The sequence below is a fragment of the Heterocephalus glaber genome, unplaced genomic scaffold, assembly GCF_053883595.1.
Source record: "Heterocephalus glaber isolate CG9 unplaced genomic scaffold, H.glaber_assembly_v1.0 deba00001666, whole genome shotgun sequence".
Lineage (NCBI taxonomy): Eukaryota > Metazoa > Chordata > Mammalia > Rodentia > Bathyergidae > Heterocephalus > Heterocephalus glaber.
Genome location: NW_028258406.1, coordinates 3,836,236 through 3,853,711, shown reverse-complemented (window position 1 = coordinate 3,853,711; position 17,476 = coordinate 3,836,236). Strand labels below are relative to the sequence as shown.

Sequence of the window (17,476 nt, the reverse complement as noted above, 5' to 3'; positions counted from 1 at the left end):
CTCCTCTGTATTGCTATTCTCCCCACAAACCCTACAAAGATGTTTATCTCAACCCCTTTAAAGCAAAAACAAAAGCAAAAATAGTCTCATTTCAATTGCCTTGGTTTCCTTCCGACAGACACCTTCCTCAGGTCTTCCTTTGACACCAAAGTTCCTTGAAAAAATAATCTATGCTGAATGTCTTTGTAATCTCACTTCCCATTTGGCATTTCTTCATTGGGAAATGTTGATTGTTTTTGTCTTCTTGAGAACTCTCCTCTCTTTTGATTTCTATATACCTCATTTACATTATTTCTCTTGCTACCTCCAAAGATTCCTTCTTAGTCTTGTTTGAAGTCTCATTTGTTTCTACCCTTTCTTAAAATGTTGGTAATTTTTAAGTGCTGACAATAGTCCACTTGACCCCTCAGTCTCCCCGGGTGACCATCTTACCACCCATAACTATCAACAAACACATGCATGGCTCTTATTTCTAGTACTCTGAAGTTTCTCTTGAGCAATAGACTCCCATAAAGCACCTACTGAACATCTTCATTTGGCCACCACATTGATACCTCAGACTCAGCATATCCCAACTGAATTTCCATCCCACTCCAGCCTGCTTTACCTATAGCATAAGTCTAGTTGAATGGCACAAGGAATTCAACAGAGAGGCTTGGAGTGACTCTTGAGTCTTCCTCTACTCAGTGGGCTGGTGCCTGTGTATTCTGAAGACATCATCTCCCATCAGTGGAGCTGCCAATTGAGGCCCTTAGACTCTTCAGACTGTACACAGGACCTACAGAAAAACCCCTACTCTGCAGAGACAACAACCACAATCAACCCAAGATTATCCCACCAAATACTTCCTCTCTGCCCTCTTGTCTTCTTTGCCTTCACTTCCTCTGAACCAGAAACACTAGCCTTCCTATTTCCATGTGGTAGTTAAGCTTGTCAACTTGATTGGCTTGGGAGCCACCAGGGAACTAATAAAGCACATTTCTGGGCATGTCTGAGTAGGTCATGGATGTGTGGTTTTGGGGGCCTACCTATTGTCTCTGACCCCTTCCTTCTCTGATGCTCTTTCCAATCCACTCTGTTTCCCTGATGCCATGGACTGAGCAGCTTTGCTCTATCATACCTTTCTGGCATGATTTTTCTGTCTTAGAGCCAGCTGACCATGGATTGAAACTTTTGAAACTGCGAGCCAAAGTAAACTTACTTCAAGTTATGGATGTTGAGTATATTGTCCCATAGACAAGAGATCTGACTAATACATGCTGCCTGGACTTTTCTTCACCCAGATATTCACATGGATCTCCACTTTCCTTCCCCAGCCTCTCTGCTAGTGAAGCTTTCTATCAGAGAGGTCTTCCTTGACTACTGACATAAAAAATATGGATCCACTGTCCTGCTATTCTGTTATCCTATCTTGCTTCATTCTTCTCAGAGCACCTAAACATATTTGCTTTGTATTTGTCTGTTTATTTTCTTTCCTTAAGTGTAGAGTTTGTTTTGTTTTATTAATTGGAAATTCTCATCACCTAGAAGCATGTTTGACATTTAGAAGACAGTCTCTCTCTCTCTCTCCCTCCCCCCCCTATATATGATTAATCTTATATTTAGTTCTTTAGCATTTGATGTCTCTATTAGTTTCCTATTTCACAGAGTGAGTAAATCTTTACCTGGCTTCTCCTATGAGGCCTGTGTAATGCTGAATGCTAACTCTTCTCACTGCTCTAGATGTCTGGACTCTTGCAATTGTCCTGACTGGTTTTCTTACTTAAATCAGTTCTTCTCTTTATTTGTTCTATACAATGTGGTTACATTGTCCTTCCAACTTAGCTCAAAGTGATAGCTTCTTTGTGAAGCCTGTCTGAGTAATTTCAGTAGAATTATTTAAACTTTGTGCCTCAATGTACTTTCATTGTTCTTCAGAGTATGATGGTTATCATGGCACATATAGATCATGCCACCTGCATATATTCACACACCTGCCATATTCTATTTGACTGTAAACCCACTGAGGGCAGATGCTGTCATTTATTTGCCCCAAGTTTAATTTATCCTCACTATTTAACACAATGTCAGGGCTACTGTGAATGTTTGATAATGTTTGTTGGATAAGTGAATTAACCATGTATCACAGAATTATCTATGTTTATGCCACGTTTAAAACATTTGCACACAGATCACAGTGTATTTTCTAACTTATAAAAATGATGTGACCACATATCTTTGTACAACAGGTAAAAAGCAGGTATTACTATCTCTCTCTCACAGAAGGAGGATTTGAGTTATATCTGCTTCCTAATATTAGCTTGCACTAAACCTGGATTGATAGCATCAAGTCCAGTGTGTGGATTATTAAATTGGATGCTGAGGGATTAGCAAAGAAAAATAGAAATATTTTCTGCTTTCAAGGATCATACTAAGTGAAGGAGAGGACAATACCTATAGAAAATGGGTAGAAAGATAGATTCACTGAACTCTTTAACAACCCTAAAAATAGATCAACCAAATGTCTAGACAGAAAAAGGAGAAGTGCAGAAAGGGTCCCCGTGGCCAAACCAGAACTTCCATGGGAGATCAACATCCTAATCCAGTTGATAGCTGCTGTACCTACAGAACTGTGCACGGAGGGACACAAGTCACCTCTTCCAAGCCTGTAGCGCCCCCTACCGGCCAGTTGTCCAGGGCACGCAGCAGAAAACAGCATTCTGATAAAGGCTGGGCATCACTTCTACAAAGAACCCTGCGGGGAGACTGAAGGCAGATTGGCCAGGGAAACAAAGAGGAGCTCCTAATAACTACTCTAGGTTAAATGTCACTGAAAAGTTAATGGGTAGGAATTCCACTTTGAAAGAGGCTGCTAAAAAACAACACCATGTTTCTAAAACTAAATCAAGTCTGCAACTTCAAAATTATGATATTCTGGTTTCTGGGGAATCTATGTGCGCAAAAAGAATGAGGCAAGAAAATAAATGAATATGTACAGGTTAATGTATAGGTTAATATGTAACAAGATTCCATGTATTTTGAATTGTTCTCTAAAACCCTGTCCCTGAAATAATTCTCAGAACAATTTGTAAGATAAATATCAATAGTCCCATTTTTATAGGTGAAGATATTAGACAAAAGAAAGATCTGCATAAAATTATTTATATCAGTATGGACTTGGATATTTAATTCTAGAAGTTATAATTGCTTTCATATGTTTTGCTGCTTTTCCCAGCCTTGGCCAAAGGGAGCTCCCTCAAGTGGATTCTCTTGTCCTTTTTAATGCTCTGCCAATTTTTGACCATTTCCTTACATTCTGGCACCATTACATCTTTCAGACTCCTCTTGTACTTTTTTCTTTCTCAGCTGTTGAATAAGTCAAGAAATCCTGGCTATACAAGAGAGGAAATTATAAAGATCAGAGGAGAAATCAATGCAATGGCGACTAAGAGAATGATACAAAAAAATAAATGAAACCAAGAGTTGGTTCTTCGAAAGAATCAACAAAATTGACAAACCTTTAGCCAACCTTATCAGAAAAAGGAAAGAAAAGGCCCAAATCCATGCAATTAGGAAGGAAAAGGATGAAAATACAATGGACCCAGCAGAAATCCAGAGGATCATCAATACCTACTTCAAGAACCTATACGCCAATAAGATGGAAAACACAAAAGAAATGGACAGATTTCTAGATATGTATAAATTACCAAAGTTGAATGAAGAAGACCTAAAAATTCTAAATATCCCAATTACAATCAGTGAAATTGAAAACGTAATTAAAAACTTACCAACTAAGAAAACCCAGGTCCTGATGGCTTAACTGATGAATTCTACAAGACATTTAGAGAGGAACTACTGCCACGACTGTTTAAACTCTTCAATGAAATTGAAAGAGAAGCAATATTCCCAAGTTCATTCCTGGAAGCAAGCATCACCTTGATCCCCAAAGCAGAGAAAGACCCAAACGAAAAAGAAAACTATAGGCCAATCTCACTAATGAACATAGATGCAAAAATCCTTAATAGGAAGATATTGGCAAATAGAATGCAGAAGATCATCAAGAAGATCATACACACTGACCAAGTGGGATTCTTCCCGGGGGTATAGGGATGGTTCAACATATGCAAATCAATAAATGTAATACACTCTATCAATAGAGCCAAGGAAAAAAATCATATGATCACCTCAATAGATGCAGAAAACGTGTTCAACAAAATCCAACACACATTTATGATAAAAACCTTACACAAAATTGGAATAGACGGTCTCTACTTCAATCTGATAAAAGTCATCTATGAAAAAACAATACCCAATAGCATACTAAATGGTCAAAACCTGAAATCCTTCACACTAAAATCAGGAACAAGACAAGGATGTCCACTATCACCACTCTTGTTCAATATAGTTTTGGAAACATTAGCCACAGCAATAGACAAGAGAAAAAAATAAAAGGAATAAAGATAGGAAATGAAGAAGTCAAATTGTCATTATTTGCAGATAATAATTGTCATTATTTGCAGATGACATGATACTCTATATAGAAGACCCAAGAACTTATTCATTTGACCTATTTTTGAGTATGACTTACATTGTCATTGTTACAAAAATGAGAATATATTTGAAGGAATGGTACACTAAGAGAAGCGTCACTTTCTTCTCACTCTTTCTCCTTTGTTCTCATTTTCCCATTCTCTCCATTCAGTTCCTGGGCACCTCCTTTAGGTAACAGATCTCATTAGTAATGGTTTATTCTCCCCATGTTTCTATTTACACAAGTGACAAGATAGGTGTATACTTTTTGGACTATATTATACATACTCTGACATTATTTTTGTTTGTTTTATTTTGTTTTGTTTTTGGAGACAGAGTCTCACTATGCAATTTAGGCTGGCCTTGAACTCATTATATAGTCCAAGCTGACCTGGAACTCAAGGTGATCCTCCTGCCTCAGCCTCCCAAGTGCTGGGATTACAGGCATGTGTCACTGTGCCTGGCTCTGACACTCTTTTATACTTGGCTCTTTTTACTTAAAACTACATCTTGGATATTAATCCATAAGAGTCATTAAAGCATTAAATATCTTTCTCATACTATTCATAACAGTTATGCATTGATTTAGCCACTCTTTAATGCATGTGTGTTAGGTTGTTTCAAATATCTTGGCAGTTGCAAATAATTCTAAAGCAACTACTTGTGTTCCTGTATAGCTCCATGTTGTTGGAGATGTATCACCAGAGTAAATTACTAGAAGGTAAAGGCATACATAATTTTGCTAGCTGTTGTCAATTCCCCCTAAAATGGTTATCCTAGTAATGCTTAACAGTGTCTATTTTCTCACACCTGGCTATCAGAATATGTTATCATATTATTAATATCACTAATCAGGTAAGAACTTGTATCTCATTTTATTTTATTTTTAATCTCCAATTATGAGTGTGTTTGGACATATTTTCATATACTATGGACAATTTTTATATCTTTTGATGAATTTCTATTGTGTCTTTTTCCCATTTTGCTGTTATTAAGCTCTTGGTCTTTGAACCTTAATTTTTCCATTTCTTTTCCCTTTTTTTTCTTCAAAAGACAGGGTCCCACTGTGTAGTCTAGACTGGCCTTCTGGTTATAATTTAGTTTTCTTTTAATATTCTTATTTCCAAAAGAGAATAAATAATTTATTAAATTTTGCAGGTGGTACTACAGAAGGTGTTTTCAACACAAGAAAGAACAGAAACAGTACATACGGAGATTAGTACATAGTACATAAAAAGATTAGAAATACATGGGGAAGCAATAGTGAAATGTGATTTATCTTGGAAAAACACCCACTAATGTTCATTTGGGGAAAACATTAGTATTACAAGTCCAAAGTGACCCAAGAATATAAACTCCAATGGGCTTAGGAGTGAGAATAGACTGTTGCTGCTACCACTAAGACTAAATGGACCTATTATTAGTAGGAGAATTAATAATATAAAACAACATACATTCAATTGGAAGAAATGAAAAACAAATGAAGAATAAATATCTAGGAGCATTCATCACCCACATGAGAGATCATAAGTTTGCTCTGTCTGATCAAATTCAGCCAATCAACATTTTTTTAAGCTCAAAATATTTTTTTAAAATACACTTTTTTTTTGTACCAGGGATTGAACTCGGGTCCTTGCGCTTGTGAGGCAGGCACTGGAACCACTGAGCTAAATCCCCGCCCCTAAAACATACTTTTTAATTCATTTGGGTTTTAGCATTCATTTCCTATTTATAATATGGCAAATTTTGCCCATTTATTTATTTTCTTGGCCCCATGTAAGCATTCATGTTTGTATCTTGAATACTATAACACCCCAAGCCCATCCAGTTACCCATTTTTAATGCCCTCAGTTTGTTAAACAAACTGAGGGAGACTATAGCGCATTCTGAATTTGACTGTATTACTGTTGTAACATTTAACTTGATCTTATGCCCATTACATTCTTGAAAATTGTAAGAAATCTCTAGAATGTGTGTTGGCAAACTTTTTCTGAAAATGACAGATAGTGGATATTTTAGGTTTCATGCTAAATATGTTCTTGGCACAACTATCCAAATTTGTCACCTTAGCAGAAAAGCAGCCCTAGATAATATGTAAATAAGGGAGCATGGGTGTGTGTCTTACTGAGTCTGCTGGGATTACCATAACAAAATACCACAAGCTGAGTGGTTTAAACAACAGGAATTCATTTTCTTACAGTTCTGGAAGCTAGAAGTCCAAGATCTAGGTGCCAGCATCTTGGTTTTGGTGAGGGTTCTCTTCCTCGCTTGTAGACCATAAATGTGTCTTTACATGAGTGGGAAGGAGTAAGGTTGCTCTTTGATGTCTGTTCTGATCTTTTCAGAGCCTCATCTTTATGAACTCATTTCACCTTAATGACTTTCTTATTCCAAATATAGTCTTTTTTTTTTTTTTTTGGTGCTAGGGATTGAACTCGGGACCTTGTGCTTGCAAGGCAGGCGATGGATCCAAATATAGTCTTATCAGGGATTAAGTTTTCAGCACATTGATTTGTTTCAATAAAACTTTATAAAATCCAGTGATAAGTGTTGGGCATGTGTGATCTGGAGACAAGCGAAACTACATCATGTTCAAGGAACAGAAAGAAATTCAACATTCAGGGGGTAGAGGGGAGAAAAGTTGGTAACATACCAGAAGAGTTTAACAATTCCTTTTCTACTTTTGCTCATTGCAAATTAGCCTTCCTCTATCTTCTAACCAAAGTCATCTACAACATTCTTGTAGGTCAAACATTTCATAGTTCAAACCTAGCAGCTATTTACAGTGTAATCACAAATATAAGTATGCATCAATCTCCTTCCAAAATGGGAGATAACTTTGCTTTCCCTCACAATATTTATTGAGCATGTAGTTGGTGTCAAGCATTGTGCTAGACATTAGGGGCAAGATGGTGAGGAAAAAAAGACAACATTTTCTCTCATGTAGTGGGAATAGGAAAGATATTGAGGAAATAACCATAAAAGTAAAAGTGACTCTTCTACAAGGAACTGGATACTATAGCATGAGAAAAGTGATTCTTGGAGAAAATGTGACAAAAACATTTGACCTACAATGGGAGTAAGTGAAAGCTTTCTGAGAAAGCTTTCCTCCATTCCAATTTCATTCTGCCCCCAATCTCTTTGGAGAGGCCCAAGGTGAGTTGAACATCTCTCTTCTCAGTAGTAGTTCGGGCTAAGTGTCGTTGTTTCTTCAAGCCTCTGCTTTGGTCCCAATTTTATAGCTTGTAGGAGCTCAATTCTCTAAAGAGTTTGATTCCATTGAGGCAGTGTTTGTCTTCCTTCTGTTTTTGCTCTTCAGGGGACCTCTTGCCCATGTCTCTCTCCTGGGATTTAGACAACACCATCCCTAAGACATGGCCAAGCTTGCATATCTCCTTGAGTCCAGTCCTTATGAGGTTCGGTGCTGTGCCAGAGTCCAGATGGCTAGAGAGCAACGTGAGTAAAAATGAAAAAGAGTCCACTAGATGAAGGTATGGACCTAGAAACAGGCTGTAAAAAGATGGGCAATGGCATGGGCCTGGCTTTGACTTATTTTACCCTCTCCCACACTACCTGTTCTGCTGCCTCTGAGCCTTCTCTACCTCTTTTCTCCTTCAAAGCAACTGTAACATTTATTGTCTTCCTTCCTCTGTATCTAAGTGTTTGAAGGAGGGCTCATTCTTTTCTTCAAAGTTTTCCTTGTTAAATGATGTCACATAATAGCGTTCCTTTCCAAATTAGTTTGCTATACTTTTCAAATACTCAATCAGCCTTGGCCTTTGCCACCCTGTAGGGTGGCTTTCTGTGTCTCTGAACCTGCAGAACTCTGGCTTGCCTGATAAATATATTACTTCCTTTGTTACATGGTCCCAGGCTACCTTTTCCTGGAAACCCAGCTGTATGAGTACAGCCTCCTTTATGCTTTTATAGTTCCTTGTGTGCTCTCTATTGCAGCATTTACCCCACTATGTCATTATATTGTCATTAGTTTTGACAGATCTGGCTCCCCCAACTGGACCAGAACTACTTGAGGCCTAGGATAATTATATCTTTGTGTCTTCAGTGCCTTCAATATCGGCCACATAGTGGATGCTGAACAATGTTTTCATTAACTCTACTTGTCATACATGCACAGACACTTTGGAGAGATGTAGAAAAAGTACAACTCGAAAGTCATTTCATGTACTCCTCTAATGAAAGGGAGAAAAAGCACAATGGTTGGGTGAGGTTGGTTTTCAGGTAATGAAGCTTGCTTAACCCCCTTTAAAACTGAGAGGGGCAGTGAATAAAATGGTCAGATTTCCCACAATCCCTTCCCAGGCCAATTGGAGAAGTTCTGCTGCTATCAGTCTACCTCTTGTTCAGACCCAAAGATCTTGGAGTTGCATGGAAGTGTTGCCTTATTGAATAGCTCTTTCTCTTCTGGGATCAAATGTCTATAATAATTTAGGTTTCACTGGATTGTATATCAACCATTAATTGCATAGCTCATTAATTTGACCTTTCAATTACCAACAACCTATTGACTTCAAATTTCTTAGGGTTCTCAGGGCAAGGAAATAGTATCTCCTGGGAAGGAGAACAAAAATGAAATAAACCAAATGAAGTCCAACACCCAGCTATGCTAGTATCTTTTGAAAGTACTAACACCATAATAAAGGCTTTCTGCTTCTGTTTCATTATGTGACAGTCAGAGACTATAAACACTGTCAGAGGCAGAGAAAATAGTATCTAGATACAAATAAGAAAAACTCAAGATGAAACCAGGAATATGCACACAGCTTATGCTTTGGTATTCTGTGGTCATGACAGCTTGTGCTCTTATGGAAGTACTGTGTGTGGTGCTCTTTTTCTCTGTAATGATTTCTGAAAGGGTGTGACTTGTGGAATTTGCCTTAAAAAAATGCAGTGTATGTAATCGCTTGGGGTGTGAGTAACCACATTCTGTTCAAGGATGCTTCCAGCCCTCGCCTTCCTCCTTGTCAGTGACAGTACTCCAAACACTCGTCTCAATTTTCAGATCAAAGCTGATGAAAAACATACCTCTAAAGGGGTTGAATTGCCTTCTGCATTTTTGTTCATCAGAAGAAAATACCTATATTACTTGGAAGAGCTGAGTTTTTTAGTGTCTCATCTTTAGATTGTAATTTCTTCTCTGCCTCCCTGCTGCTTTATTTCTTACTCTGTCAATGTCATCTGCTTCATGAAATGCATCTTTTAATTAATTATTCTTGTCTCAACTTGTCTGCTGTGGCTTACTGTCAGGGCAAGAATTCGTATCAGTAGAATAGGATCTTTCACTAAAGGGGAATAGCTTGCTTATTTCACCATGGAATTAACCTCATTTACTCAATAACCACCGTAATTGATTTTTTAGATAAATCTTTTTGTTATTTACATTTTCTTTGAAGTTGCATGCAACATGGCTTTTCTACAAATGGCAGACATTCAGAAGCATGAAAATACTAAATTACAGAAAAGTCTAGGTGCCTAATTAGAGAGCATTTGGGGAGAATTCCAGTGCCAGAAATCCAGCCAACAACATGAGAACAATTCCATTCATATTTGCACCATGAAGCACCAATATGGGAGGATCTTCAAAGAATACTTCTCTGAAACAAGTCTGCAATATAGAGAGATTTATATAGATTGCACATATTCTGCTTGGATTTATTAAAATAATGAAGGTGACTATAAATAATACAACAAAGGCTTATAAGTTAAATGAAAGTAAATGAGGTTATAACAAATGGGAAGAAGGTGAGTGATAAAATAAATCTCTATGATTTTCCTAAAGGCAACCCAGAAAAACAATGGTGGATTTTCAAAATTAGGATATTTACAAAATTGAATAGAACCAAATTTTCCTGTGCTTTGGAGAACCATAATTTAGTCCTTTTGGAAAGAAATTGAAGTTTGAGGATTTACATATATTTCTACATTCTTTTCAGTATAATCCTTCAGGAATGAATTTGCACATTTTTTTTCCTGAGAAGAGGGAATGAAGGTCAGCCTTTTCCTTTTTAGTCCAGATATTAGAAACACAATAATGTGATGTTTAGTCATTAAAACTAACTGCACGGTATATAGAAAGATCGCTGGACTAGAAAGAAAGAACTCTAGGTTCTCATCCCAGATCCACCATTAACTATATTTGTGAACTTGGGGAAAAAAAATCAATGAATTTGATAATTTTTCTTAAGCATGTAGGTACTATACAAAAACAATGTGTTTCTTTGACTTTCAATTGTTTTTTCTTTAGTAGAGAGAGGCTGACAGTAAAATAATAATAATGATAATGATAATAATAATACAGACCTGTATATACAAATTAGAAGTAGATAGGGTAGGGACGAGGCAAGCGGCAGGAGCAGGCATTTCAGGGACTTCAAACCCTTTTGTCTTGCTGGTTACATTAGTCTGTTTTCTTTGCTATAATAAAATATCTGGCCTGGGATAATGTATAAGGAAAAATATTCTTTTGGGTGCAAATATTACAATTATTTTGCAAAAATTAACTTACTAAAATATGTTAAAATCAAATAGCTCTGCCTTCAAATGCTGGCTCTGCCACTCCTGGACAAATCACTTAGTTTATCTGAAAGTCGTTTTCTTATCTCTTCTCAAAACTGGGTCATTATATTGTATACCTAAAATGTACTAATGATTAGAATGAATAATCGATAATGCAAAATAGGAAGAAAAGGTCCAAAGGGGTAGGGGTAGTGGGAGGGGCAGGGGAAAGGAAAGAAGGGAAAGGAAAAATGATGAGAAATGGAAAAAATGGAAATAAAGTCTTTGTAAATAGGGAAGGGTGGAGGGCATGAAGGGAGGGCTAGGAATGGGGAAAAAAGAAGAACCAAGATGCATTATGTAAAGGTACAATTCCCAATGAGAAATGTAATTGTGTTGTATACACAACATGTACCAATAAAAGAATTTAATAAAGTGCAAAAAAAAAAAACAAAACTGGGAAAAATAATACCTTCTATCGCATAGGGAAGTTGAAAGGCTTATGAAACACAGACTCTATGTTCTTAACTAGGCAGAGGGCAAGGACATTATAAATGGCAGGGATCGGGCCATACTACAAAAACTTGCTTCCTATGAATCTAAGGAAGAATGAAAAAGGCTTTTGTAAATGAGAAGTGTGCCTTATAACTCAAGAAACTCTGTGAGTATTCGTGGTGAACAGGATTCAGCCGGAACAAGTGACTATAAAGTCTGTTCACACTCTGTAGTTTTATGAAGATGCATTGATTTCCTGTGGTTTATTTCAGGCATAAAACATGTGAATTCAGATTTCTCAGAAACAGCTTTCCCTATTTTTAGCATCATCTCTGTCTTTGTTTTCCCTTTACTGTGGGGCTCTCCACTTTGGGCCCACTCATCTCATATGCAGTAATAACAAAAAAAGTAAAGGGCTCGCTCAGTCAATCCATTGGATGGATGATTAGTACATCTGATAGGATGAAAGGGCTAAGAAGGAGAGACGTGGGACTGAATATGATTATTTTTTATGCTGGGTAATTTGAAATCTGGGAAGAGAAGATACACAGTGGACTTTAAGATGCAATCTTATTTGAAAACTGATATACTCACAGCATAAAGCAAGACAATTTCCATACTTTCTGATTCAGCTGGGTCCTCAAGCAACATAGTTCAGGAGGAGAAGCAAGAGACCAACCAGGAGATAAGCATTGTTGTTTTGAAGAGCCTATTGCCCACAGAGCTCATGAACCACAAAACATGAATACTGACATCAGCTGTAGGAGTTCGGCAGGAATCAGGCGCAGCACAGCTGCAGCCTGTGCAGGGGACAGGCTGTCTATCTGCAGGCCCTGGAGCTCACCAAGATCAGAGGATAACTTCCATCTGGTTTCCACACCCATGGGGCAGAACAAAAGGTTTGGGGTTATAATCCAGTGGGAGATGTTTGGCTTAAAAGAGGTCCAGAAGTCTCTCTAAACTCTCATTCAATGAACAGTGTGCTTTTCTTATCTCTGAGAAGAGGGAGCATTCTAAAAAAATCAGTGCATTTTTGAAAAATTGTTGAAACTTCATAAATGTTTGTACTTTAAAAAAAAATTTCAACTGGAATCGGCATGACTCTTACAGACAGAGCTTCGCTTTTTGAATTGGAGGTGTGCCATTGGCGAGGAATGATGGTATCCTTGAGAGGAGTCAGCGCCTGAAGTAGATCTCAGAACTTTTTGGGAGCGCCAATGTAGAACACTACAAGAAATGGCTGACAGTAGTGTACTAACATCCACTATGAGGTGGACTAGCATGGCCGACTCTTCCATTTTTGATTCTAAAGTTACTGAAACTTCAAAGGAAACCCTATTTATTGGTTCTACTTCATATGCTGAAGGTGCCAGAACCACTGAGCTAAATCCCTGGCCCTAAATGTTTTAAATTTTAACCGAAGAAATGCCTCAGATTGAAACAAGAGTGGTGATGGTTTAAGAAGCTGGAAAACAAGAAAAACTTATAAAACCTTAAAGACTATTAAAATAACGGAAGTCCCTGTTATAAAGATAAGATAAAGTTGTCCTGGAAAATCAGATGAAAAATTAATAAAAAGTGTTATTGATATGGAAATTAAAGTATCCTGTGTAAAGATGGACTCAATGTAAGAATTTGAAAGTTTGGATTCTCTGGAATTTGAGAATGTATTCATAGTCGCAGACTTCCAGAACTGTGTCTTTAATGACTTACACAAGGGTGATTGTAGAATTACTGGATGACTAACTGCATTAGACTGTACACAAAAAGGAGAGCCTTTGCCATTTTCATGTTGTCCATTGTATTCTACAAGTATGATGAATTTAGTCTTATGCTTTGCTGGATTCAGGAAGAAAGAACTAGTCAGATTGGTGACACTGGTTCATCACATGGGTGGAGTTATTCAAAAAGATTTTAATTCAAAAGTTACACATTTGGTGGCAAATTGCACAAAAGGAGAAAAATTCAGGGTTGCTGTGAGTCTGGGTACTCCAATTATGAAGCCAGATTGGATTTATAAAGCATGGGAAAAGATGGAATGAACAGGATTTCTGTGCAACAGTTGATGATTCTAGAAATGAATTTAAAGTTCCTCCATTTTGAGATTGCATTTTAAGTTTCCTGGAATTTTCAGATGAAGAGAAAAACAATATGGAAGAAATTATTGAAATGCAAGGAGGTAACTACCAGTTGGAGATCAAAGATGCACTCACCTTATAGTTAAAGAGAATACAATAAAAGAACTTCCATTTGAACCTACAAAGAAACTTTATGTTGTCAAGCAAGAGTGGTTATGGAGAAGCATTCGAACGGATGCCCGTGCTGGAGAAACTATGTATTTGTATGAAAAGGCTAATACTCCTGAGCTCAAGAAATCAGTGTCAGGGCCAGGGATTTAGTTCAGTGGTTCTGGTGCCTGCCTTGCAAGCCCAAGGTCCCGAATTCAATCCCCAGTACCAAAAAAAAAAAAAAAAAGAAATCAGTGTCACTGCTTTCTCTACGTACCCCAAACAGCAATCACGAAAGACGTCATTTAAGAGTCACTTGCTCAGCTTCCAAAAGAGAGAGACATGTCACCTTTTCCTCCCCATAAGCGTCCATCAGCTGAATATTCTCTTTCTATTGGATCACTCCTTGATATCTCCAATACACCAGAGTCTCGCATCTACTATGGAGGAACTCTAAAGTCTTGTAGTAAGTCTTTTAAAAATTCTACCCCAGGGAAAGAGGAACTCTGCTCCACTGCTGGTGGGAGTGTAGACTGCTGCAACCACTGTGGAAATCAGTATGGAGATATCTCAAAAAACTAGGACTGGAAGTCCCGTTTGACCCTGCTATCCCACTGCTGGGGATCTTCCCCAAAGAATTTAAAGAATCATACCACAGTGATATATGTGCGCCCATATTCATAGCAGCACAGTTTGTAATAGCTAAAACTTGGAAACAGCCCAAATGCCCATCAGCTGGAGGCTGGATAAAGAAAATGTGTTTTTTTTTTAATAAAATGGAGTACTACTCAGCCATAAAAAATGAGAAATTAGAGACATTTATAGCTAAGTGGATGCACATTGAGGCAATACTCTTAAATGAAATAAATAGGACACACATGAATAAATACTGAATAGTTTCTCTGGTGTGAGAAACTGAAAGTGTAATTAAGGACTAAATGTATAATAGGTCTTGTGAAATAGGAAGAAAAGGGGCAAAGGGGAAGGAAGTGGGAGGGCTAGGGGAAAGGATGGGAGGGCTAGGGGAAAGGATGAAAGGGAATGGGATTAATATGAGAAAATGGAAAAATAGGAACAAAATCTTTGTAAATAGGGAGGAATGGAAGGGCTGAAGGGAGGGCTGGGCAAGGGTGAAAAATAAGAACCAAGAGAGACTATGTAAAGGTGCAAATCTCCAAGATGAATGTCATTATATTGTATACCTAAAATGTACCAATGATTAGAATGAATAATCGATAATGCAAAATGGGAAGAAAAGGTCCAAAGGGGTAGGGGTAGTGGGAGGGTCAGGGGAAAGGAAAGAAGGGAAAGGAAAAATGATGAGAAATGGAAAAAATGGAAATAAAGTCTTTGTAAATAGGGAAGGGTGGAGGGGGTGAAGGGAGGGCTAGGAATGGAGAAAAAATAAGAACCAAGATGCATTATGTAAAGGTACAATTCCCAATGAGAAATGTAATTGTGTTGTATACCTACAATGTATCAATAAAAGAATTTAATAAAAAAAAAAATTCTACTCCAGGGCCGGGGATTTAGCTCAGTGGTTTCGCCACCTGCTGCGCAGGTGCAAGGACCCGAGTTCGATCCCCGGTACCAAAAAAATAAAATAAAAAAATAAAAAAATAAAAATTCTATCCCAGTTCCTTCAAAGCAATCGGCCAGGTGGCAACTTGCAAAAGAGCTTCATCAGACTGTAAGTAATTTTGTAAACGTACTGGCAACAATTATTCAATTATTTCAGGTGGCATTGGAAGAGGAAGGACAACGTGGAGGCCCTACCCTTGCACCAGAAGAGATTAAGACTATTTTTCATAGCATTCCAGATATCTTTGATGTGCACACTAAGATAAAGGAAGATCTTGAAGACCTTATTGTTAATTGGGATAGGAGCAAAACATTGGCGATATCTTTCTTAAATATTCAAAAGATTTGGTAAAACCATACCCTCACTTTGTAAACTTCTTTGAAATGAGCAAGGAAACAATTATTAAATGTGAAAAACAGAAACCCAGATTTCATGCTTTTCTTACGATAAACCAAGCTAAGCCAGAATGTGGACGACAAAGCCTTGTTGAACTTCTCATCCTACCAGTACAGGGGCTCCCCAGTGTTGCATTACTTTTAAATGATCTTAAGAAACATACAGCTGATGAAAATCCTGACAAAAGCACTTTAGAAAAAGCTATTGGGTCACTAAACGAAGTAATGGCTCATATCAATGAAGATAAGAGAAAAAAAGAAGCACAAAAGCAAATATTTGATGTTGTTTATGAAGTAGATGGATGTCCAGCTAATCTTTTATCTTCTCACTGAAGTTTGGTGCAGCGAGTTGAAACTGTTTCTCTAGGTGAGCATCCCTGTGATGGAGAACAAGTAACTTTTTCTCTTCAGTGACTGCCTGGAGATAGCAAGAAAATGGCACAAAGCTATTGGCACTTTTAGGAGTCCTCCTGGCTATACCCAACCCCCAGTTTCTCTTAAGCATACTAATGCCCCTTTCTTAGATTAAGGAGGTGCTGGATATAAGAGAGACAGAAGATTGCCATAATGCTTTTGCCTTGCTTGTGAGGCCACCAGCAGAGCAGGCAAATGTGCTGCTCAGTTTCCAGATGACATCAGATGAACTTCCAAAAGACAACTGGCTAAAGATGCTGTGTCGACATGTAGCCAACACCATTTGTAAAGCAGATGCTGAGAATCTCATGTACACTGATGATCCAGAATCCTTTGAAGTAAATATAAAAGATGGATAGTACACTGAGCAGAGCATCTAGAGCAATAAAAAAGACTTCAAAAAAGGTTACAAGAGCACTCTCTTTTCCCAAAACTCCGAAATGAGCTCTATGGATGGCTCTCATGCCATCCCAAAACTCAATGGAGGGAAGAACTCCTCCCAGCAATGATAAACATGCAGGGAGTCGCCTTTCTAGCACATCATCATTAGCAGGTATCCCATCTCTTCCCTTGTCAGCCTTCCTTCTTTCTTTGAAAGGGGAAGTCATACTTTAAGTAGATCAACAGCTCATTTGATATGACATTTAAATTATAGAAACTTGTACTCAAATAAGAAACTGATTTAAATGGTACTTGTAATTAGCACTTGGTGAAAGCTGGAAAAAAGATAGGTAACACTAAACTATGCCATTTAATTTTCTTCTTAAAAGACTAAGGTTTACCTCTTCCACTATTCAAGTTAGTTCATGTAAAAATTATGTTGATTTTGATGCAGTTTATCTCTTTGCTCATACCTCTCTGAAGACCAGAATTTAAGTTATTCTTGTTTCAGTAGCTTTGTAGCCCATAATACAGTAAATAAATTTTATTGGTGGGTGCCAAATACTACTGTTCATCTGTATAGTATTTGTGAATGAATTTATAAAAGCACATATTTGTGTATCTCAATTTGTGCAGAGATTAAAAGATATTACAATAATTACCAGAAAAAATCTGCATATATTTCTGATTAAATAGTATGGCACTGCTTCACATGTACCCTTTGGTGTACTTAACTGCTCTCTTTGCTCTTTATTTTCTTCTCAAATATTTTCAAGATCTTGTATGTGGATTTAAAAAGATCTGCTTTTATTAATAATTATAAAGAAGATTGCTTCAAAATATTTTTGCAAATTGAGAAAAGCAAAGAAAGTTTAAAAAATATTGTATATATTGCAAAAGCAAGGTATAGGTATAAACAGATAATATGGTTCTGGCGATTTTAGCCACTAGTAAATTTT

At 37.4% G+C, this 17,476-nt stretch overlaps 1 pseudogene; it reads left to right on the top strand.

Moving 5' to 3' along the window:
- The first annotated feature begins 12,753 nt into the window (after positions 1–12,753).
- LOC101712946 (protein ECT2-like) lies at positions 12,754–16,777 on the top strand (annotated as a pseudogene).
- Positions 16,778–17,476: the final 699 nt, after the last annotated feature.